Source organism: Oryctolagus cuniculus, chromosome 6, assembly GCF_964237555.1.
Source record: "Oryctolagus cuniculus chromosome 6, mOryCun1.1, whole genome shotgun sequence".
Taxonomy (NCBI): Eukaryota; Metazoa; Chordata; class Mammalia; order Lagomorpha; family Leporidae; genus Oryctolagus; species Oryctolagus cuniculus.
This window is the reverse complement of record NC_091437.1, coordinates 85,274,933-85,300,636: the sequence shown is the minus strand read 5'-3', so window position 1 is coordinate 85,300,636 and position 25,704 is coordinate 85,274,933. Positions and strand designations below refer to the sequence as shown.

The 25,704-nt window shown below is 37.9% G+C and overlaps 1 long non-coding RNA gene across 1 annotated transcript; it reads right to left on the bottom strand.

Annotated features, from left to right (window-relative positions):
* Positions 1-384: 384 nt before the first annotated feature.
* On the bottom strand, positions 385-19,137 carry LOC138850074 (uncharacterized). Its single transcript, XR_011389476.1, has 3 exons — positions 18,590-19,137; positions 11,350-11,513; positions 385-790 (listed from the first exon to the last, which is right to left on the bottom strand). It is a non-coding gene; the product is annotated as an uncharacterized lncRNA (long non-coding RNA).
* Positions 19,138-25,704: the final 6,567 nt, after the last annotated feature.

Genomic DNA, 25,704 nt, shown 5'->3' with positions numbered 1-25,704 from the left:
TGCCAGGAAAAAGAAGGACTCTTCGAAGAAGACTTTGAGGTTATGGGGTATCTTCATGACAAATTATGGATTTAAATTGGCACTATTGATGTTTACCATGTCACCATTGAAAGACTGCTGCTGGGAGTAAGTAAGAAAATGTATATGAGAGCATCATGCATAGTCTGGCCTATAAGATGGGTTAAATGGCAGAGTTCGTGCATTCTGCTGATTCTAAAGGGACTACAGTATGTTAAGGGAGAAGGAGAGTTTTGACAATACATTTTGACCTCTTTGTAATAAGTACTAATCAAGTAAGCACTCTTTTTCCATACATTGCATAATTCTGTGCAAAAGCATAAATTAGAATGCCAATCACAGCAAAAAATAGAAAATACCACTAAAACAGCTTAATTTATTATTTATTAACTCAAGCAACAAAAGGTCTTATGTTGGGTGACTTCATGGTTTTTTAATGAAGGAGGTTGATGACATCATCAAGGTCGTAGCTTCATAGATTTTATTTTTCTTTTCTGTCGTGTTCAGAATTTTGAATTGTTGTCTTATGTGGGCTCTCTTTATTAACCCAGGATAGCAGACGAAGGTACAGCCACCACACCCAGGTGATGGAATAAAAATAATGTCTCCTCCTTTTTAACTACACGGATCACTTCTCAAGGCAACTTCTCATCACTCATTCTTCAGAACTTCATCTCATGCTCACACCTAGGGCAATGTGGCCACCATGATTAACTCAAACCTAGTTGGATCCATCATCTGAGGCTACTACTTCCATACTCCAAGGTCATAGCTGCAAGATGAACAAAATCCATTAGCAATGGAGACAGGACAAAGATGATTGTTTAAGCACCTACAAGATGTATTCCATGGTTCTCTCTTTTTCTTTTTCTTTTTCCCAGAATCCTTTTATTTAAGGAATACAAACTTCATACATTTCATAATTACAACTTTAGACCATTGTTCAGAATACCAAATTTCACAAGTACTATGTAATTATCTCTTTTAAAAAGATTTACTTATTTATTTGAAAGACAGAGTTACAAAGAGAGGTAGAGACAGAGAGAGAGGTCTTCCATCTGCTGGTTCACTCCCCAAATGGCCACAACGGCCGGAGTTGTGTTTATCCGAAGCCAGGAGCCAGGAGCTTCTTCCAGGTCTCCCATGTGCATACAGGGGCCCAAGGACTTGGGCACTTGGGCCATCTTCTACTGCTTTCCCATGCCATAGCAGAGAGCTGGATGGGAAGTGGAGCAGCCGGGACTAGAACTGGCACCCATATGGAATGCCAGTGCTTCAGGCCAGGGCTTGAGCCTGCTTATCCACATCGCTGGCCCCTGGAATTATCTCTTGATCACCCAACTTCATGATATCTGTTATTTGTATGTGTTAATATAGGCAAACATAATACATAAATAGATATAGAGTACCTTAATTTTCCTTAGCTTCAATCAAATTATCACAAGGTCAGCTTCTTAAGACAATCTATATTCATTGTCTCACAATTTCCACAAGTAGGAGTCCAGGCAAGCTGGGTCTTTGGCTTAGGATCTCACATGACCAAGGACAAGGGGTTGGTCATGTTGAGGTTATCATCTGGAACTCAGAGTCCTTGTCAAAGTTTATTCATTTTTATTAACAGATTTCAGTTCCTTGTGAGCAAAATCATTAGGAATGCATTTCCTTGCTGGATGTTGACTAGGGACAGCTCCAGGTTTATGGGCTGTTGTGGCTCCTTGCTGTGGGGTCTCCATAGTCAATTCACAACATGGAAATTTTTTTTTTTTTTTTTTTTTTGACAGGCAGAGTGGACAGTGAGAGAGAGAGACAGAGAGAGAAAGGTCTTCCTTTGCCGTTGGTTCACCCTCCAATGGCCGCCGCTGCAGCCGGCGCACCGCGCTGATCCTGGCAGGAGCCAGGAGCCAGGTGCTTTTCCTGGTCTCCCATGGGGTGCAGGGCCCAAGCACCTGGGCCATCCTCCACTGCACTCCCTGGCCATAGCAGAGAGCTGGCCTGGAAGAGGGGCAACCGGGACAGAATCCGGCGCCCCAACCGGGACTAGAACCCGGTGTGCCGGCGCCGCAAGGTGGAGGATTAGCCTATTGAGCCACGGCGCCGGCTACAACATGGAAATTTTTTTTTCTTCCATACCAGCAAGAATGCATCTGAGTAACTCTCTCCGTAACATAATCATGGAAGCAACTATCTCCCTACCATAACCTAATCAGGATCAATTATCTCTTCCTATGCACAGGTTCCATTTAACTCAAGTAGAGGTTTTTATACAGATGTATATTCCAGGAAGTGGGAATTTTGGGAATCATATTAGAATTATACTTACCAAAATAATATGTGTTTTTCCTGATCATGAGGCCTCTGACTTAGAAAATTTTGATTCAATATTTTTAAATTATTATATTAGGGTGGTTCAAAAGCAATACACACTGAAGAGGAACCATACTTTGAATATGGAATTTGCACCTTTTCTCAGAAGAGTAAATGGCCATGTCTACTCAGCCATGAGTGGAAGAGATTGATGCACTATAGGATATTGTGTTGCTAAGCTCTGATGTTTTGTAGATGAGGCATATATAATGCATTTTTGCATATGATATTGGATTTCTCAGGGTGTTACTGGATTATAAATAGAGGAGCATTGTATTATTTTCATTCCCACTTGCATTCATTTCTTGGGAAGGAGAATCTTTCCTCACTCTGCATTCATTGGGCTATACATCCTAGGCCGACAAACATTGTGCACTGCACTCATTTACTGCCATGGATAGACAGGAACAGCTAAATGCTCCAAACTGAACTTAGATTCCAGAAAATAAGCCTTTGTGGTATCTTGGGTATACAGTTGTCAATATCTCTTGTTTGTTCACTTGCTTTAAAAATATGCACTCTTCTCAAAGAAATAAGCTTCCTTTTCATTAATTCTTCCACAAAACACTCCTTTCCTTCCTCTGTTTGTCTCTTGCCTCCCTTTCCCAGGTGCTTGAGATTCTCTAAGATTGGGTACCTTGAGGCCCTTACTTGAGCGTCAGCATTTCTAGAGATCATGTATGGGAACCAGGTCAAGTTCTGGGTGGGCAAGTTCTCAGAACAGGAAAAGCACAGAAAGTTTCATATAAGTTCACTGCCTAGAGTTTCATGTAAACCCCATGCCTGGAGTCTGTAATTCAGTTTTGTTAATGTATTAATGAATGCACCAAGTGGCTATGATGTAAGAACATTATCCCGATCCTGATTCAAACAAAGTAACTGTAAACACTTGGAGACAATCTGGAAAATCTGAGCATGTAATAGCTACTATGGAGGATTATTGTTATTTATTTGCTAACTGCAATGAGGAGCCTAAAAATGTTTATAATTTTTAGAGATATGTTTGAAAGTATGTAGGAGGGATGGTTGATACATTAAAATAATGTAAGGAGCAACAAAGCTAGGAAAAGGACGAGAGAGGGGAGAAAAAGAAAAAAATGTGAGCACAGACATCAGAGAGCAATAGATGAAGTAGATATGGCAAATTCTTGGTAATTATTGAATCTTGTGATGAGAGTTTGTGTGGAAATACACAGTTATCTCATTTTTTGTATGTTTTATATTTTTGATAATAAAATAATTTAAAATGAAATTTACTAAGTTGCTATTAAAATGTAATGTGTCTAGCACTTCTTTAATTGAATATTTTTATGTATACTAAGAAATGAGGTAGTAAGATGCTTATTTGCCCTCTATATTTTTAATAAAAGATACTTACACAATAAAATGGTAAATATACTTAAAATAGATAACTTCTAGACCTATTTTAAATTATATTCTGCTGGCATTTTATTCAGTGTTTGTTTATTATTTGAAAGACTGAGTGATAGAGAGATATGCCTACAGACACACACAAAGTAACAGAGAGAGAGAGAGAGAGAGAGAGAGAGAGAGAGAGAGAAAGAGATCTTCTATCCACTGGTTCACTCCCTAAATGGCCACAATGGCCAAGGCTGGGCCAGGCTGAAGTCAGTAGCCGGAAACTCCATCCAGGTCCACCACGTGGATGCAGGGGCCCAAGTACTTGGGCCATCTTTTTCTGCCTTCTCAGGTATATTAGCAAGGAGCTGGATTGGAAGTGGAGAAGCTGGGACTCAGATCTGCACTCCAATATGGCATGCTAGCATTGTAGGCAGTGAGTTTAACTTTTGAGTCACAGCACTGATCTATTTATTTTTTTTTAAGAACTTACTTTATCTGTTTCAAAGTCAGAATGGCAGAAAGAGAGAGAGAGAGAGAAAGAGAGAGAGAGTGTTTGTGTGTGTGTGTGTGAGAGAGAGACTTTCAAATTTTACTAATTCACTTCTAAAATGGCTGCAATGACAGGCTGTAACATACCAAAGCCAGGAGCCAAGACCCTAGAATCCCATCTTGGTTTCCCAGGTGGATGGCAGGGGCCAGTACTTGAGCCATCTTTTTTCTGTCTTCCCAGGAACATCAGCAGAAATCTGGGTGCTAACATTTTAAAAGTCAAATCTGAATTATTATTAAGTCTACAGTCTTGGGATTAGTCTTGAAACAAAATTTATTTTTCTTTCTCTCAATGCTTTTAGAATTCATTTGGGAGGATATGTGTAGGTATTTATTTATTCTTAATTCCCTGAGTTTTGCCTTGTATTTGTCAGGAGGATCATTATGCAAAAGCTTTCTGGGTAGATACTGTATTTCTATGTATTGGTTTTGTCTTCAGAAAACCAGAAATAAAGGGTCTAGAGAGACACATTCAGTAAACAGATCACGCTAGATAGATGAGCTAAAATGTAATAGAAAAAAATGCTTCTGTGTGAATTCTTGCCCCAGGACGAAAACAGATTCCACTTCCTCCAGCCACATTGAACCTACCCAAATACATCAATGGATCATTGTGCCTATGTTTGGTCAACCCCTCTGGTCTGTAAGTGAAGATCTTACAACATCCAGATCAATACATGGCTAGGTGTTCACTTGTCTAAATTGCTATTAGTAAGACTTATCTGTTTGTTTTCTTTTTTAATGACGTAGAGTTGACTGGGGCCAGCGCCGTGGCTCACTTGGTCAATCCTCTGCCTGCAGCATCTGCATCCCATATGGGTGCCAGGTTCTAGTCCTGGTTGCTCCTCTTTCAGTCCAGCTCTCTGCTGTGGCCCAGGAAGGCAGTGGAGGATGGCCCAAGTACTTGGGCCCCTGCACCCACATGGGAGACCAGGAAGAAGCACCTGACTCCTGGCTTCGGATTGGCACAGTACCAGCCATAGCGGCCATTTGTAGGGTGAACAAATGGAAGGAAGACCTTTCTCTCTGTCTCTCTCTCTCTCACTGTCTAACTCTATTTGTCAAACAAAAAAATTTAAAGAAGTAGAGTTGATGGAGCTAGACTATTATGGATTTAATTGTGCTCCACCACAATCATATGCAGAAGTTCTAACATCAGTAATCTCAAAATGTGACCTCATTTGGCAATAGGATGTTGTAGATGTAATTAGCTAAGGTGAGGTCATTGGGATGAGCTCTAATATGACAAGCATTTTTATGAAAAGATACCATGTGAAGAGAAAATGAGACACAAACATATGGAAGAGCAAAGCAAGACATAACTAGAAGAAGGCAGTCTTCAAGTCAAAGCAAGAGGTCCCAGGAAGAATTAACCCTGCCAATATCTTCATTTTGGATTTCCAACCTGTAGAGAAAATAATTTTCTGTCCTTTGACCTATTCAGTCTGCCATCCTTCATTATGGCAGTTCTAGAACACTAACACAAAATCCAGACAAATATTAAATAGCACTTTGTTTTTGGCATGTCGTCATGTCTTTATGTTTTGCCTTTGTATAGATTTCTAACATTTCTAAACCATGTACCAGTGAAATATCTGTCTCACTTACTTAACTACATATGAAGCACTAGCAGATTTGAAATATCTTTTACTTTTTTTTTTTTTTTTTTTTTTTGACAGGCAGAGTGGACAGTGAGAGAGACAGAGAGAAAGGTCTTCCTTTTGCCGTTGGTTCACCCTCCAATGGCCGCCGCGGCCGGTGCATCGCGCTGATCTGAAACCAGGAGCCAGGTGCTTCTCCTGGTTTCCCATGCGGGTGCAGGGCCCAAGGACTTGGACCATCCTCCACTGCACTCCCTGGCCACAGCAGAGAGCTGGTCTGGAAGAGGGGCAACTGGGACAGAATCCGGAGCCCCGACTGGGACTAGAACCCGGTGTGCTGGCGCCGCAAGGCGGAGGATTAGCCTATTGAGCCACGGCGCCGGCCTCTTTTACTTTTGACTTATACATAATCAATTTCCACCAGCGACAGAGGACACTTGCATTTTGGTGCCAAGTTATCTGACTTGGCTCTCCTTAATGATTTCTCTGCTTTGTTAGTTCCTGCCTTAGTTACCCCAATTAGTTTTCTCTCCTTTTTTACTGCATAGAGTAGATGGTGTTGTGATGAGTACTAAATACAGAATTACAGTAGTGGCATTTGAGCTAGTATTTTCATATAATAAAATTACTTTATGGTTGGATCACATTGTACCTCTAAAGCATAGTGGGAGGGAATAGAAACAGATGGAAATGGCCTTCACTGCTCAGTATAGACTCCTAGGAAATTTTCTTTGTGAGGTGACTTTTGTACCCATTGAGTGGTATTTGCATGATTGAGTAAGTCTGTAAAGTCTTCTAAATATCAGTTTACTCACATACAAAATAAACATCATCAGTTCTAGGCATCTTTAAGGGATCAAGATAGTTAATATGCACAAATGTCAAATATATAAAGCACTATGGAAATGTAAGGAATTGACAATTATTAGATATATTTTGTATCTTATATCAGGGTACTTCAAAAATTTTGTGGAAAAATTAAATTAAAAATATGCATTTATTTTGGTGCACAATTCCTAATATGTAGAAAATCCATAATATGAAAAAGCTACACATATATTTCAAAAATTGTTTGCACCAAAATAAATTCATGAGTTTAATTCCATTTTCCATGAACTTTAAAAAGTAACTTTGTGTTAGTATAAACAAATGTTATTGCAGCACTTCCTACCATATTGCCCAGAATATGGAACAATTTTCATGCTTGTGAAATGGAAACAATTATTGAAAATACTTGGAGTATAACGGAGCCTAATAATCCATGCTTCTTTGTGTAGTCGACTATGGGTAAATGTACAACAGCAATATGTTACTGAAGGTAGCAGATCCTATTTTCTAACGATGTTCCGGTTAGTACATCTATCCTATCCCACACACTCTCCCTATAATGCGGCTTACACTCTTCCCACTGAAGGAAGGGTCCATGTTTCCTCTCCTTGTGACTGTCTTGACCAAAGGAGTATCACAGAAGTGATGCTATGTGGTATTGAGGCTGCAAAATAAATGAGTTCCTCTCCTCTCACCACCACCACCACAAATAGTGGTCCTCTCTTTTTCTTGCTGCCTCTCTCTTTTCTTGATCTTTCTCTGTCCCCACACACTTTTTAAAGCCACTCACCATGTTATAAGGAAGCCATTGAGAGCCATTTGTGGATGTCCCAGTCAGTAGCTCCAGCTAAAATCTCAGCCTCCATCAACTGCAAGGCACAGGAGTAAATGAGTCCCAGTTGGCTTGAGGCCACAGCCTTCAAGTCTTCTAGGTAAGTGTCCACACTCACTGGGCCAGCCAGAGTTTCAGATACACAGAAACTCTGAAATATTACAAATGACAACTGCCTTTTAAAACACCAAGTTTTGGGGGAGCCATTATGTGACAATAGATAATCAATACATTGGTAAAACTAGGTGAGACAAAGAAGAGCCGTTTTATTGTGTCCTGAATTAACCATTGATTCAAAGAGAAGATACAGAAGGAGCTCATCTCTGTCTTCCTTTGAGAAAGGCAGGATTGGGGGAGTGAGTGCTGTATAGTTGAAAGAGGCAGGAGAGGGGGGGAGAAATGTCCTTTTTCCCTTGGAGTGGCGCTGCTCCTATTATTGTGTCTAAATGGATTGCAGGAATATTTACTTCCAGGTTTGTGAACTGATATAGAAATATCAGAATGGGGTAAACGGTCACCAACAGGGAAAATCTATCACTAAAAAGTTAGGCAGTGGAATCCAGGCCATTACGTTTAAATCTAATTTTCTAAATTTGTGTGTGTGTGTTTAAAGATTTATTTTACTTATTTGAAAGGCAGAATGACACAGAGAGAGGGAAAGATATTTTTCCATCCACTGGTTCACTTCCCAAATGACTACAATGGCCAGAACTGGGCCAGTCCTACTCCAGGAGCCAAGAACTCCTTCTGAGTGTCCTACATGAGCTACAGAAGCTCAAGTATTTGGTCCATCATCCATTGCCTTCCCAGGTGCACTAGCAGGGAGACAGTTCAGAATAGAAGCAGCCAGACTTGAACCAGCACTGATATGGGATGTCCGCATCACAGGCACTGATTTAACACACTGCTCCACAACACCAGCCCCTCTAAGTATATATTTTTTTATTTATAACTGAAACATAGTAATTGTATATAAATATGTGATATGGTATGATCTTTCAACATATGGATACAATGTGTAATGATCATATCAGAATAATTGGCATATCTATGTTTGTGAGATTTATCATTTCATTATGTTGGGGCATTCAAAATACTCTACTGGCTATTTTGAAATACACAATTAATTGTGATCAATCACAGTTATTCTACCGTGCCCTTGAACATCAAAAGTTATTCCTCTTATCCAGATGTATACTTGAGCTGTTAACCATCCTCTCTGTGATGCCTCTCTCACACTTTTTCCAGGCTCCAGTAATCACCATTCTACTTTCCACCCCTTTCCTGTTTTTCTAACATGTTAGCTTCCACTTAGCTCTAATTTAATAGCCATGTTTCAAAATACAAAGGTCAGTGTGTGTGTGTGTGTGTGTGTGTGTGCGTGTGTGTGCGTGTGTGTGTGGTGTATGTGTAATGTTTCTAGCATGCACTGCCCCACTCCCGAGTTACAACTCCCCCCCCCCCCTTGCCTGACCTACTTCATGTGAAGCGTTGTGTGCTTATGAAAATGAGAGGCCTGATTGGCATCAGCAGTGGTCCCTGGACCGCGGAGAACACAAGCAGTGGTTTCAGAGGAAGGCACTGGGGACAGGACTAATAATACTGAAATACTCAAAGGAGGAATCTGGTTCTGAGTAACGAGGATGTGGTTTCTGAAATCATCTGCTCTGCCCCATCAAAGCTGACAACTTTTCTTCATGGAAAAAACAAGCATGTAAAGTACCTGTTGGTTCTCTTTAACTTGGTGCTATTTTAAAGTTGGACAACAGCATGAACGCTCGCTGATTCTTTCCAACAGACTTCCTTTGGGATTTAATCCAGAGTCCCCTTTTTTTTAGCTCTCCAGAAGAACATTTATTTTTCTTCCAATGTTACATTGATAAATCATGAATGATTTTCACCTCTTTCTCCCGGGAGGATGCTGTTTTGTCCTAGTGTTGAAGTTTTACTTTTTATTCAAGGCTTCTATACTTCCCGATCATTATCTCATGTAAGAAACAAACTGAAATCTTCAACACCAGTGATGAAATTGGATGGTTATGAAATTTATTAAATTTCTGCGATTTACCTTGACCTAGATCTGTTCAGCTGATAAATCTTCCACTAAAAGATTTGGAGGTGAAATATTTTTTCGGATCCCATGTTTTTTTTTTTTTTAATAAACCAAAATAAGTGCAAGATTTATTTCTAAGTAATCTTGCATTCAATCACGGAGGTGTATCAACCCATCTAATGGAAAGGAGTGCTGGGGAGATGTCTGTCACTGATCTTGCTGTGAGTCAAACGTGTTCCCTTTCATCTAACCTCCTCCAAGCCTGTCCTCTTGAGTCAAAACTTGTGTTGGCCACTTCAAAGTACAGAGATACAACTGATCTACTGAAGAAGGCTCTGAAAGATGACTGACAATTGTAAGCAATTGCAGCTGCCTGTAAACGCTCCTGGTAGATGGCTGATATTCACCTTGAGACTACCCTTAAGCAATACGGGCTTTTGTCTTTCATATATTTCCCTGATGGATATGAATATCATTTGCATTAAAAATGATGGATGTTGGCAATTTCGTACTAATTGCCACAGGGGGAAATATGTTAACACCTCCTGATGGGTAGCACTGACCCCAAAAGGGGTGGGGTGGGGTGAGGAGACTGTATAGCAGCTAAATATTTTTCCTGGCAATTTTTGTGTAAGCAAGGTTTAAATTGATGTTTTGGAATAGTTGGGAAAAACGTGTCATTGGCAATTGTCCTAGAATTACAAACAGTGCAAGAAAATGATGAAGTCACCTATTCAACTAAAGTAATCTCCAGGCACAAGAAAGAAAATAGGACATTTATTCTGTCTCACACTTTTCCTGGATCTGCTGCAGAGGAACTGAATCTCAGCAGGTTCTAAAAACAACTAGATTTGTGCTTATTCTGACTTATTCCTAGCAGAATTTCTCTCATCGCAGACAGAAACATTTATCACTTTATAATGTGCATTCTCCCTTAGAGCCTCTATGTTTTAGATTAATTAAAGGCATTTTTAAAACATTTTAAGAACTCAGTTTCGACTTCTTCAGGGTTTTCGAAGTGGACATATTTGGCATATCTGAAAGCCCTGTTAGGAAATTGTGTGTGTTAACCTAGTGAGCTTTCTTTTTACTGTGCATTGAAAGGAATCTGGCAGAAATATTTTTTTTTTTTTGACAAACGTTTATGTTGTGTTCAGGCAATCATATACAGACAACAGACCTAATAAGGGCAAGTTATTGGTTGGTCATCCAAGCAGAATGTTTACGCTTTCAGTCCTGTTTCAATATACTAATTAATTTCTTTTAAACTTGCAGCATTCCCTGTGCTTGCCTTTGAGAGAGTTGGAGCAGAATATAGTGTGACTCTGGGGCTGCAGGTGGGGTAGCAAGGGGACAAATGTGCTCAGGGTGAAGGGTCGTGTTGACTGTGGGCGTGTAGGTCTAAGTGTCTAAGTGCCATAGACTGTATGGGAATTAAATAATGATTCAGCCAGTATAAATTAAAATAACAAAGAGATGGCTTACTTGTAAATTATATTTTATATGCACACAAACAGGAAATGAATTTATTCTGTAAAAATATTACAAAGTGCAGGTCCAACAGCCTGTTCACTAAAAGCATAAGTATTGACTTTTTAGCTGAAGATTATTATGATGCTGTAAATAATAGTTTGGTTAAGTTTTTTTCAAAAAAGAATTTTTCAACTAGACAAATATATTTCATGATTAATAAATCAAGATTAAAATCTCCATTTGCAAATAAATGTGTATTTGGAACTTACCATTACACTGACATAATATGACTGGAAGATTCCTGGTCTCATTGTGGCAACTGAAATGCCCCCTTTATCTTCGTGTTTTTACTTTTTGACTACCTTGTAGATTTCTGACAAAAAATTATCCTCAAATATTTCAGCTGTGAGGTCTGTCCACAGTTGTAAAAGATCTGATACAAATGAAAATAGAAGATCTGTCAGTTTTATCATTAAGAAAACTAAAACACCTAGTTGTAGCAGATACACAACTAGGTGTTTTTAATTTTCTTAATGTTAAAGTCAGAAAGACTGTTAGGGAAATACAATCAGTTGCTAGGTTGGAAAATAAAAGAAAAAAAAAACTTTTTTAGTGAAACTAAAAGCAATGAAAATATTGATTCCAAAATTGTGCATCAACTACTAGAACTTTCAAAATGCCTGAATTAGAGAGAGTCAGGTGGACTACTTATGAATACCAAGCACATTGCACTTTTAAACACCAGGGAAATGTGTCTCTGTGCTTCTTGTAAAGCCTTCTATCTTACCTCTCAAAGCATTTTATGTTAAATAGATGGAAATAAGAAAAGGCATTATTATTTAATATGTTCTTTTCTTCTTAAAAACTGTATTTTGAGGTACTCCCTATTTGAATTTTTAAGTATATCATGACCAAAAGATTGCATTATTCCCATTAGTTAAACAGTGAATTTAAAGAAATTATCAAAGACATACAAGTTAGAGAAAGGGATGACTTGAATTAAGATGTGGGCAATTTTAATCAAGACATGCTATATTCAGTAAACTCTGTAAGATCAGTGAAGGGAAAAATGTATTAAGGTTAATCAGTTTTGAAGAAATGTAACTAGTAGATAATGTGCCCTGATTTTTTTTCACTATGACAGGTGTAATAAGCACAATCACTGTTCATCTATATTTCACTGGGCATAAATGCAAATTTCACATTTTCACAGAAGAGAGAATTTTATTACATTATATTGATTTAGAAATAATTCATTAACCTCTACTCCTTCTTTTTCTTTACATATCAATCTGTCTCTATTTAAGACTTTATCTTCATTTTTCAACTGTTACTGTGAAGTGTCTTATATTGCAGGCTATTAAAAGACCGTCTTTTATATATTCAGCTTTGTCATTCTTGACAAAAAACTAGTACTTCTTTTCTATTCATTGTTGGATACTGTTTGGATATTTAGGAATGCTTGTTATATTTCCTTGATGTCAACCAATTTTAGAGCCTCATACAATGCAAAATACTTGCTGCATCCTTTTATAGGTCTCCTTAAATTTTTGGAAACTAGATACATATATATATATATATATATATATATATATGCTGATTTTTCCCTATTCTTCCAAAATCATGCAGGACTCTGTATAAATGTAGATGGGTATTTGGGGACTACTACATTGGAGCAGTTATTTTCAATGGAAGGATAAGGGAAGATGGTTGTTGATCCAGGCCCCCTCCACCACTCACCCCAGTTTGAGAATATCTGAAGACATTATTGACCATAATTATTAGGTGGGTGAGGTGGTTTCTGGAATCTAAAGACAGAAGCCAAGAAGGTATCTTAATTACCTATTGTGGGCAAAACATGCCCCTAATGAAGAATTACATGGTCCAGCATGCTAATAGGGCTTGACATTGAAAAATCCTGAATTTATGGTTTGCATTGAAGTCTAGAGTCTATTCATTCCCAGATGTTGAAAATGGGATACAACTCAAAATTGCCTGTGCCTTTCTGTCCCTTTCTGAAAAAGATTGAAAATTTAACACTGAATAAACAGAGATACACAAAAATATTTATGTACAATGATTCATACCAAAATTTTGTATCTCGGGCTTATAGATAAAAAAAAAAAAACAACCAACAGGAACAGGAGAGATGGGAACATTATGTAAAATTGGGGCAATGCTTGGCACAGTGCTTAAGAAAAGGGAGAAATTAGGCCAGCGCCACGACTCACTAGGCTAATCCTCCGCCTTGCGGCGCCGGCACACTGGGTTCTAGTCCCTGTCGGGGCACCGGATTCTGTCCCGGTTGTCCCTCTTCCAGGCCAGCTCTCTGCTGTAGCCAAGGAGTGCAGTGGAGGATGGTCCAAGTGCTTGGGCCCTGCACCCCATGGGAGACCAGGATAAGTACCTGGCTCCTGCCATCGGATCAGCGCGGTGCGCCGGCCATGGCGGCCATTGGTGGGTGAACCAACGGCAAAGGAAGACTTTTCTCTCTCTCTCTCTCTCTCACTGTCCACTCTGCCTGTCAAAAAAATAAATAAATAAAAAAAAGAAAAAAAAAGAAAAGGGAGAAATTAGTAGTGGGTAAAGGAATATTCAAGGTACTTCCTTCAGGGTTCATAGATACTCTGAGTGTGTAGAGTTGAGCCATATTTAGGAACATTAAAAGATCGAATGTGGATAGTATATAGTGGACAGCTCAAGAAGAATGTAAATAAGCCTGAGGTGAAAGACTTGGGGAAGAGTTTATTGGTCTTTTACTATCAAGTTAAGGAAACTAGGTTTTATTTATTGTACAATGAGGAGTAACTGAAAGTCCTGATTAGTGGCTTAAAAGGACTTGTATCCAAATTTTTAAAATCTATTTCATCTTACATAAAAGTAGGCTAACTTATTTACCACTATAAGCATTTTCAAAAAAAAAACTCAGATGTTTAGTATCTGTAACTGATTAGAATTAAAGAATTATGGGCAAAATTACTGAGATCAAGGACAATACCTTATGCCCTGGTCATGATAAATATTGATATAAAGTATAACAATGATTGATTCCTGAATGAAATTATTATTTCTATCTCTAAAATGATCAGATAGAATTAATATGAGGAATTCATCTATTATACAGTTGAGAAATAAATTAATATTAATGCTTAAATTATTAATTCCAAATTTCCCAGAGGAAGATATATGATTTGGAGACATACTTTCAAGTATATATTTCACATGACCAATCTGTAGGATTTATTTTTGAAAATATTACACCCATGGTTTAAAAACTTATTAATAAATTCATTTTCAGAGGGGACAAAATCTTAGTTTAAAGGTCAGAAGAATGAGTCCTTCCCAATTCCAATCTCAGTATTTATGTTATTAATTTTATAGAATAGTCCAAAGAAGCAAATAAAAAGAATTTGCTTATCTGAGGGAAACTGTACTGGACCAGAGGACTTCTCCACTTTCCTTTTAGATAATTTTGTGGAATGCATTGGCTTATTACCAAAATACATATTTTAAGAATTATACTTCTTTCTAGGCAGTGGTTTGCAGTCTATTTCCAAGTCTAAGGTGATTTAAATTACATGATTTCTCTGTGCATTTCAAATAAGGTTTTTAATATTTTAGTTTTAAGTAATAAAATGCCATTCAAGTGTGTAATTTATTACTAAACCCATTAATATTTATAGCCCAAAAATGATTTTCCTGAATGGTGGAAAAAACCTTCAATATCATTTCTTGTCCAGGAAAAAAAATGCAACAACAATGAGGACTCCTGTGACAGAAATAGACTAAACACAAGTCTTTTTTTTTTTTTTTTTTTTTGGATGGACACACTTTTTCTTCAAGTAATTTCCTACAGGATTCTGTTCTCTGAAATTCTAACTTTTACTTGCAGTTTAAGTATTTAGAGATGTTTATGTGGTTGCATAGCACTTTAATTTGGGAAGCTTCTTTCTTAGGAAATGAACTATTCAACATAACCAACATTCAATTTTAACTATTTATGTATGGGCACATGACCCCCACTAACAACAGTTGTCAAATTATTCATTCAATTAATATTTATTCAGACTTTAATATGTGTTAGGCACTGTTGTGGATGCTGAAAATCCAACAACCAAAAGACACATCTCTAATTGCCATGTTCTTATCTACACATTTCAGTGGAAATTCAGAAGTATGAGGGAGCTTCAAAAAGTTTGTTGGAACATGGAATTTATAGACAAGATTATTATTTGGTGCAAAAAATGAAATTCATGATACTTTTTACCATAGGATACATTTTCCATCAACTTTTTGAAGTAGGGCCTGCACTGTGGCATAGTGGGTAAAGCCGCAGCCTGCAGTGTTGGCATCCCATATGAATGCCGGTTTCAAGTTCTGCTGCTCCATTTCTGATCCAGCTCTCTGCTATGGCCTGGGAAAGCAGTAGAAGATGGCCCACATGGGAGACCTGGAAGAGGCTCCTGGCTACTGACTTTAGATCTCAGCTTTGGAATTGTGGCCGTTTGGGAAATGAACCAGCAGATGGAAGACCTCTCTCTCTCTGCCTCTTTGTAACTCTCTACCTTTCAAATAAACAAATACATCTTTTAAAAAAAGTTTTTGAAGGCCTCTCATGTATTTTTTGAGTTTTTATTAGTGAATACACAGTGCAACTTGTATTTCACAGATATAATTCTTTCTCAAACTGTCAATGATTTTCATGTTTTCACTGTGAACCCAGGACTGTATTGCAAAAACCAGTCAAAAGACTGTGAAAAGCTGACTATCATTTCTTCATTCCTGTTTACATTTTGGGGATGTGTCTCTCACTTGACTTACCGTTATAGCCCAACTGGCCCTCTCCCTGCTTTCAGTTGCTAATTTTTGTAGTACAGAATGAAATAGGAGAAAAAAATCACTGTTATGTATTCATCTCCTTGAAGACCACCTGTATTATATCACTCTGTGTTGATAATCTTTAATTTCAATTATTTTGTGTGAGATCAAGGTTGAATTCTAGAATCTGGTATCAACTGATGTACATTAGGAAACTAGAACTATTTTGTGTATTTCAATATGAAGTGTGCATTTTAGAAATAAGAACTATCTCAACAGACAAAAAGCTAGGGAAGTAAAGCTCTAAAAGGCGTTTGGGAGCATGACAGAAGCCCTCAGCCGTGATACACCCTTCTTGGGGTGCAGCCAATAACAGAAGCAGTCAATAGGCATCACCTGGCGAGTGTGACATTTGCTGTCTAGCAGAGAAGACTGGTGGCAAGGATAGGATGCAAAGTGGAGAAGAGTGAGGAATCACTGGCTTCTCGGTGTCTTACAGTCCTCAAAATTAAGAGCCATCAGACAGTGGTGGCTACTGACTCATATCCATTTTCCAGACCTATGCAAATTTTTTGGGTCAAGTCTAACTTGAAACTAAAGAAGAAGAGGATTCTGTGAAGCATAGTTCTAGCTCCGTCGAGTTGTTGTGGTACAAAGCCTTTACATCTGGAGATACTATCAGCCATATTTCTTGTAATTTACCAATCTCAAGTCTCTCTCTTTTTTTTTTTTTCTTCTGTCAAATTGGTTTCCTTACTTCTTTTCACAGTCATATGATTCATCACACTACCAGGCTCTCCTAATGCTGTCTGATATGCGCATTTACTCTTTTTGTTGCTCCGCAAAACTGCTACTCAATTAGGTTATCCATTTCCCCATAGATGGCAGTAACCTTGACTTGCTTTAGAATTTTGATGGCATTTGTGAACATAATCTATATTTTAAATGATCTTTTTTCTATTACCTGGAAATAGATATAGAATTTTGAAAAACATGATTATCAATATGAAAAAAACAGATTTGTCTAGACAAAAATTTTGTTGATTTTAGTAAGGATGCTTTTGACCGAGTATTAGGAAATTTAGGCTTATACCTATTTATAGCATAAGTCATCCAAGCCTGAGAGAAGAAAAATGAAGCTGTACAAAACTCTAATATTTTAAAATATGGTCAGTCTACCAGGAGTGAAGAAATTCTTCCTGTCAAAGATCATCTGGATACTTATTAACATCATTTGTGAGCCATACAACATTATTAACTTAAAAACTAGCCTATTGTATATTTATTTAATTTTAAGTTTTTGCAGGGCCAGAGCAAATGATTTCATAGACCTTATTCGGCCCAGTGACCAGACATTCCTCCCTGATCGTCCCAGAATGCATGAGAAGTAAATGCTCAGCCTATTACAAAGAAAAGGAACAAGGTTAGAAAGCAGACTTGCCAGAAAGTCAGTAGGGCTGTGAGAAAAACAGTAGGTTGAAAATTTCTCTTTTCAGTTTTTGATATGACCTCATGTTGATGTCTGTGAAAGCAAAGATAAAGAAAGTGCCAGATATTTCAATATTACGTGACAAGTACCAGGTGCTGTTCTTTCCATAGGTGAACTACCAATTCCCTCATACTCCACTCTAGAGAAGTAAGTACTCTTATACCTACATTTTGAAAGACAGAGATTGTATGTACAAAGATGTTAAATCTTTCTACACTGTCATAGATCATAAAATATAGAAATAGATTTTGAAGTCAACCAGTCTGGCTTTAGAATCTAGGGGTTTTTTGTTTGTTTGTTTGTTTTTTACCACCTTATGACGTTGCTCTATTTAATATATTCTTAATTTGTAGAGTTAATACAATTATCCTGTATTCCTTCTGATTATCCAAGATACCCAAAGACCAAAAAATATTGAAAGTGTTAAGTATTCAGTATCATCAATTCATAAACTTGGAAATAAATAGAGTCCCCATTATCTTTCTACCATTATATTCTTTTTTTTTTTTTTTTTTCTTGACAGGCAGAGTGGACAGTGAGAGAGAGAGACAGAGAGAAAGGTCTTCCTTTGCCATTGGTTCACCCTCCAATGGCTGCCGCGGCCAGCGAGCCGCGGCCGGTGCACCGCGCTGATCCGATGGCAGGAGCCAGGTGCTTCTGGTCTCCCATGGGGTGCAGGGCCCAAGGACTTGGGCCATCCTCCACTGCACTCCCTGGCCACAGCAGAGAGCTGGCCTGAAAGAGGGGCAACTGGGACAGAATCTGGCACCCCAACCAGGACTAGAACCCCGTGTGCCGGAGCTGCAAGGCAGAGGATTAGCCTAGTGAGCCGCGGCGCCGGCCTTACCATTATATTCTTAATTTTAATGTCTTGTGTGTTCTTTTACTTCTAAATTTGTCAATGTACAGCACCAAAAAATACAGTCCATAGACCAACAGCATCAGCAAAACCTTGGAATTTGTTAAAAATTCAGGATATCAGGTGGAATCTCCTACTGAACCAGAACGTGCCTTTACTATGAAAGGATTCATATACATATGATGGTTGAGAAAAACTACTTTCTATTAATTTCAGAAAGAAATTTCTTCACAAATCAGGTCTAGCATATCTTCACTACATGTTTGTGGGACATTTCCACCCCTACTCAATCTACTATACCAGCAGAAGAATTCTAAAAAACTTGCAGATTCTTGGACCTTACCTAGATTTTCTCTTCCTCAGAAAGATAATTGAAGGTTCTAAATGTATCTTGAGGTTTTCTTCTGTAGGGTTAGTTAGATTTTGGTTCTTGAATCCTCTTCCTCTCCTTCCTAAAGCACAGAGGGAGTCCCACTCATCCATCAAGGCCTAGAGAAAAGAGCAACACCTCTTACAGCTATTGTTCAAGTCCTCAGATGAAATTGCCGTATTTCTCAACATGCAAAAGGTATTTCTGTTATTGTGCTAATCTATTTACATTTCTGTCTTGTATCCTGGGTAGATTTTTGAATAAGTGACCATAATTTTTATTGAATCATTGACTGTGTATCAGGTAAATTTTTGTGTTATGAACACATAGCAGCCTTTTTTGATAATGATAGTTTGTTATTGCTGACCATGACTACTGGCCTTTTAGTCTATTTTAGTGGTAAAGTTTTCATGGTAACATTTGTGCAATTTTTTGTAGAGAAAAGGCCTATGAATCATTTCATAGCTTCATGCTAGATTATTATTAATGGAACACATAGAAACACCAGATTATCCCTTTATTTTTTTTTTTTTTTTTTTTTTTTTTTTTTTTTTTTTTTGACAGGCAGAGTGGACAGTGAGAGAGAGAGACAGAGAGAGAAAGGTCTTCCTTTGCCGTTGGTTCACCCTCCAATGGCCGCCACTGCAGCCGGCGCACCGCGCTGATCCGATGGCAGGAGCCAGGATCCAGGTGCTTTTCCTGGTCTCCCATGGGGTGCAGGGCCCAAGCACCTGGGCCATCCTCCACTGCACTCCCTGGCCATAGCAGAGAGCTGGCCTGGAAGAGGGGCAACCGGGACAGAATCCGGCGCCCCGACCGGGACTAGAACCCGGTGTGCCGGCGCCGCAAATTGGAGGATTAGCCTATTGAGCCACGGCGCCGGCCCAGATTATCCCTTTAAATGTGTTTCATACATAGTTCACAGTTTCATGTTAGAAACGAGGCAATGCACTTAGATTGTTCTTAAATTAGTTATTAAAAAATAGACACACATATTGACCTACTAATTCCCAAAGTTCTGTTTGTTCTTCTCCTGAGAGCTTTGAGAATGACCTGATTGTTGAAGGTAATAAAAAATATGTTTTGGAATTTTTTAAGCAAGAGTTTTTTCAGAATCTGGAATAAGTGGAACTAACTATACTTTGACCTCTTTTGCTTCATTTTCTATTCTTTTTTTTTAATGGCCTTTTCATAGAATTAAAGGCATTAGAAACTTCAAAGAATGACTCATAGGAACCACATTTTCCACTTCCAATTCTAATCCCTAAATTTAGATCTTCTGTGTGGAAGTCAGAAATTGAGTTTTCTGTGCAAGCAGGCAGTCTCTTGATTATTTAACTTATAATTGCTCTAGCTATTTAGCATAACAAAGTTAGCTATAGCAACTGGGCAATTAGGCCATGTGGCCATGAGATGACATCAACAAAAATGAATGAAAACATCTCCTGTCATGTAATGTACAACTTCCTTGCTCTCAAAAACATGTTTTTTGCTCAGGCTGGAATAAGATAAAATATCCAGTACCTTGTTTAGGTTCTATTCATTCTAGAATTCACCCTAATTAAACTTAATTATAACAGTTGTTCCAATGGTCAAAGTTGTCATTTCTAGAAAACATAAGCAGTTATAATTATATAAAAATACATAAGCATAATATATCATATTTAAAGATAATAATAGTAAAATTTTCTTTTTTTTTCAGAAAAAAAGTATCTATTGTTTGAATCCAAGACAGGAACCACTTTGAGGTGAACATTCAGAACCACTAAACATATTAGAATTTATGACTCCAAACATCTAAGTATAGGGGGATGTTTTTTAAAGAATAGCACTGATCAATATTGCATTTATTTAAAAATGTGTAACATACTTTTTGTAAACAAGTAAAATAATATATTTCCTTAAGTGAACAATCACATTAAGAAATACAGAAGACAGGAAAAATGTGGATAATTTAGTGAAGCTCCACATATGAAAATTATTTTATAATATTGAAAATAGGATCAATGAAATAAAGACAAAATGACCAGAAAATGGTTTGGAGGGAAGCCCACCTCCATTTAGATGTAAAGAAGTCAATAGGCTTAGAAGGTGTAAAATTCCCAACATTTTATGAATAACTTCAATAAGTTTTTGATGTAATAAACAAATCAGTAATTTGAATCAACCACATTTAGCATCACCTGAAGGAGAGGGCTTATTTCTTAATCGGAAACATGCAGGTTACATGCAGAATAAAACCTTGTTTATGGAATAATCTTTTTAGCAATTATTAAGTATCTGCATTTTAAATTCCTTTTAGGAGTTATTTAAAACTTTTCACATTGGTCCGATTGGCTCTGTATAGTTGATATAATTTAATTCTACATGTCAAATACCACCTGTGTATGTGTTGATAACTCTTGCCTATTTCTTCACATGTTTTCCCATCTAAGCTCAAGGTTCTTTCACACAACAGGACATTGGATGGCTATAAGTATTTGTTCCACAATCATTGAACTTTCAATAAGCCCAAAGAAGAAAACAGTCCTTGATCACAAACTTTTTTTTTTATGTGAAAATACAATCTTTCTAGTTGTCCACCTAGAATTTCAGGAGTCACTCTGATTACTCTTTGCTGTTATTCTTCAAAAGCTCCTAATAACACAGTCATACAGATTTTACCTCCTATTTATTATATTGGTTCCATCTCTTCATTTCATGCTCTAAGTGGATCTTAGGAAGTATGTATCTGTCCAATCTCAGTCCATATAAACTCTTTCAGTGATTTTTAATCTATTTTACCTACATTTTGCTAATATAAAAAAGAACAGATTAAGTGTAGTTCACAGATACAAGTCTAAGAATATACTGACACTTTGCTTCCTCTCTTCCTCCAAACATCTTCATGTATAATTTTCTTCTCTCCAAACTATCCTCCATATAGTTAACAATGTGATCTGCTTGTTTCAAACGAATCCATTTCATTTCTCTTCCAAGAGTTACCCTTTCAGGGGAAATAGAAGTAAGTCTAAGCTCCATGGCCTCCTCCATAGTTAAACCAGGACTTCCAGATCTGGCTTCTGCTATAACACTCACGACAGTTCTTGATGATTTTCATCTCGCATTTAAGCTCCACCTGTACAAAATTTTTAATACATTACACATGCTATACTTATCAATGCCTTTGTGCTAGTTTTAGTCTATATTTTTGCCAAGAATGCCTTCCCTGTCTACTTGGCCTTTTCAACTCATTGTTGAAGTCAGCACTTGGCACAGCCTGTGCTATGTAGTCTTCCAAAAGCTCCCCAAGGAGAACATACTTCTAAAATGCCAAGCTGGTAGTTTAACAATAGTTCTCACTGTTTTAAATTATTATTTCTTGGTGTGAGTTTGGCCTAGCAGTTAAGACCCCTGATGTCCCATATCTGAAGTGCTAGGTACTGTACTCACCTTTCCATCTGACTGGAGCCGCCCGCCAATGCAGACCTGAGAGGCAGTGGTGGTAACTCAAGTAGCTGGGTTTCTGCTACCCACATGGAACTCCCAGATTAACCTACTTATTCCTGGCTTTGGCTTCTGGCCCGAGGCCATTGCAGACATTTTTGGAGTACATCAGCTATGGGAATACTCTCTCTATCTCTCTTTCAGTCTTTGTCTCTGCTTCTAAAATACATCAATTAAAAATTAAAAATACATTTATATTTCTTTAATAAGTACTAAGTTAAAATATTTTGTTCATTAGTGAGCATATGCTTAATAAATTGATTCATTTGGATTTCTGGTAGATAATGGCTTATTAGAGGTAAGAAATTGTGATCACATTATTTCAGGGGGTCATAGGTTTCTTTCAGTGACATCTGAGGGGCAATGAAATCTTCTACACAAAAAGAAGAAGAATAAAAATAAATAGCTGGAAACCTTATCAGTATTAATACATTGATATATTATGTTAATTCCACAAATAATTTAAATATTTGATTCATATTTCTCATTATGCTATATGGAGTATATTAAATTAGCTATTTTGGTTTTATCTACCAAGAATACAACTTAATTTCAGAGCCTTTTCTTTTTGCTGTTGTTGGCTTCACAGCACTCTTTCAAAGATGTGGTATGTATGCTTTCAACAGATAGCCACCATCTGTTTCTTAAGCAGACCAGTCCCTTGTAATACAGAATGTGTTTACCAAGATGATAGGAGCACTTCTGTGGAAAAGAAAACCATTTTCACATATTTAGGTAGAGTCATAGCACATATGATTTATTCCAAGTTCTTACCTCCATGTGAGAGAAGCATCCAAATCAGAAACATATATGGAAGAAAGATATATTTAAACATATTAAACAGAAATTAGACATTCAGAGTTGAATATGGGCAGCCCATGAGAAGAGACATACTCATGAGAATTAGGTGAACACTGATTTCTTTGCCTTCTTTATTTTGTAGGGAGTGGTGCCGTAATTGAATATAACAAATGAAGTAGAGTTTGGGCAGGGTTCAACGCACATGAATATTTCTGGAAAGGTTTTCACAACCTCTGCACATGTAGCTCAGGGTACACGTGTTCATCATGGCGTCTTCTTCATAGAGGAAAACACTCAGATGCATCATGGAATAGTGGTTGTGCTGAATTGGTATGGAAGGGAGGAGTCATCAGGGGTGCAGGGCTATGACACAGAGTCTGATAGAAACCTCTTTGCTACTCTGTTCTTCTCTAACTCCTGGTTTAGCCCACATCATTTCACACTTCAGAAATTTTCATCTTTAAATGTTTATGGGAGGTTCTGGGAGGAAGCTCTAGCTTCTGTATCTGCTTCATGCTGAACCAGTTTTTTGTCCATGTCTATCCAGGAGTGAAAATCTCTTGCTAACTGATCTAAAGATTCTGCCTCAGAAGCTAGAGGATAGCTACCACTGTTGGCAATGGTTGGATTCTTTGCATGACCATCATTTTTGTGAGAAACTATCAAATTCTGAAAGAGAAAAAAGTTGGCATTTAGGAAGAGCAAAATTGGGAAAAGAAAGAACAAGGGTAGGATCCATTTCAGGAAAGGGAAAACACTTCTTACTGCTCTCCAGATGGTGGCAGCTAGTAAGCTTTCTTTACTAAAATTATAGGATCATTTAGCCTGAATATAAATCCTTGTGCTATTTCTTTCCATGAGTACACTGTTGTTAAAGTAAGTATAACAGATTCCATTAATTACCATACATACTCCACTTTGCTTTATCAGTAGATATTCTATGACTAGTCACTTGTCCATGACCACTTTAGCTAGTGACTCCACAGACTTTTGTAGTTGCATAGAACATGGCTAGTAGTCTGTGCTAAGTTGCCCAAGGCAATAGATAGGTTTTTTTAAGGCAGCTTCATGAGATATCACAAAATTTTCTTTTGTGAAGGTGGAAGAGCTCAACAGGGAGTTTTCCTGACAAAAGCAGCTTCTCAAGAGAACCAGAACAAGGAGGTAAAACATATCAGCTAGAAAGTGTGACAATCCTGATATCTTTCCCTGTGGAGAAGTGCATAGCAAATGTAAAAACTTTTACTTATGTTTTAGCTTTTTGAAGACATATTTTTAGGGCCTCAGTATGTAGAATAATCCTCTGTGTTTACATGTAAAGACTCAACAGGTCTAGGTTAAATTCTTTGTAAAAGTACCCAGTTAGAAATTCCCTGTAATTTGGCTGCATTAAGAGTGCTAAGAAGCACCTGAGAGGGTATAGGTTACAATTGGTTAGAAGATTCTTTTTCCCAAGTTAAACAAAACTAGATCCACTGGCCTTTTGGGCCAAGGTGTTGGTTGTTAATGCTTGGGCTTTGACCCATTGTGTAAGACCCACTATGGTATATCCTCCCTTGGCACGAAATTGTTACCATAAGTGAAACATTTGGCAGTGGAGTTTTCCAGTGGTTTACCCTTAGATCAGGCTTGCCAGGTTAGCTCTTGCTAGTCCTTGCTCAGTTGTTTTCACACATTAGTCAGCAAGTGCTTCAGCACCTTCAGACATCAGGAGAGTAGTTGGATTGAGGACTTGGCATGCTTTGTGAGCTACCTCAGATGAGTCTAAAAGAAGAACCCGGTACTTAGGAAGGCATCCCGCTGTTAACTAATGATGTAATTTAATTTCTAGAATTCCTTGTACCCAGTGAAGAGTTTGAACTTCAAGGGGCTGGCCTGAAGTACCTTGGTGGTTTTCTCCACCAAAAGTGCAGTAGCAGCAATGGCTCCTGAGAATGCAGGCCATCCTTTGGCCACTGAATCCAGGAATTTTAAAAGTATGCTCCCCCACCCCATTGTGAAAGTGGGTCCTATTTTTGAATAAGCACATTCAGGGCTATTCCTTATTTTTCTGCAACAGGATGAAGGGCTTGTATAGAATAGGAATTCCCAGTACAGGAGTCTTTGCCAGTAGGTTCTTAATCTTTTTAAAGGCCTCATGTTGTTCTGTGTCCATTCAGGTGGCTCAAAGTCAGGACCCTTTAAGGCCTCACCCAAGGTTTGGCTATTAAACCAAATCTTGGGATCCAAATCCTACAGAGACTTGTCACTCCAAGGAATATCCTTAGCTGTTTCATTGTCTACAGGGTGCATAACATAGCTTCTTTTGGCCCAAATGGGAGATCATTTGAGAAATGATGCTTTCTATTTTTAATTTTTTTAATTTTTTTAAAATTAATTAATTTATTTTTTAAGGAATACAAATTTCTTATGTACTTTAGGAATACAGTTATTCTTCCCACCATACCCTCCCTCCCACCAAACTTGCACCCCTCCTCCCCTTCCCTCTCCCCTTCCCAGTCTCATTTTCCATTAAAATTCATTTTCAATTAACTTTGTACACAGAAGATCAACTCTATACTAAGTAAAGACTTTAACAATTTGCACACACATGCATACACACACAAACTGAGAACAAGTTTTACAGTTAATTCTCATAATACATTGAGGACATAATTCATTGAGGACAGAGGTCCTGCACTGGGAGTTAGTGACTCCTGTTGTTAATTTAAAAATTAACACTCTTATGTATGACATCAGTGACCACCTGAGGCTCTTGACATGAGCTGCCTAGGCTCCTATGGAAGCCTTTTGAATCCACA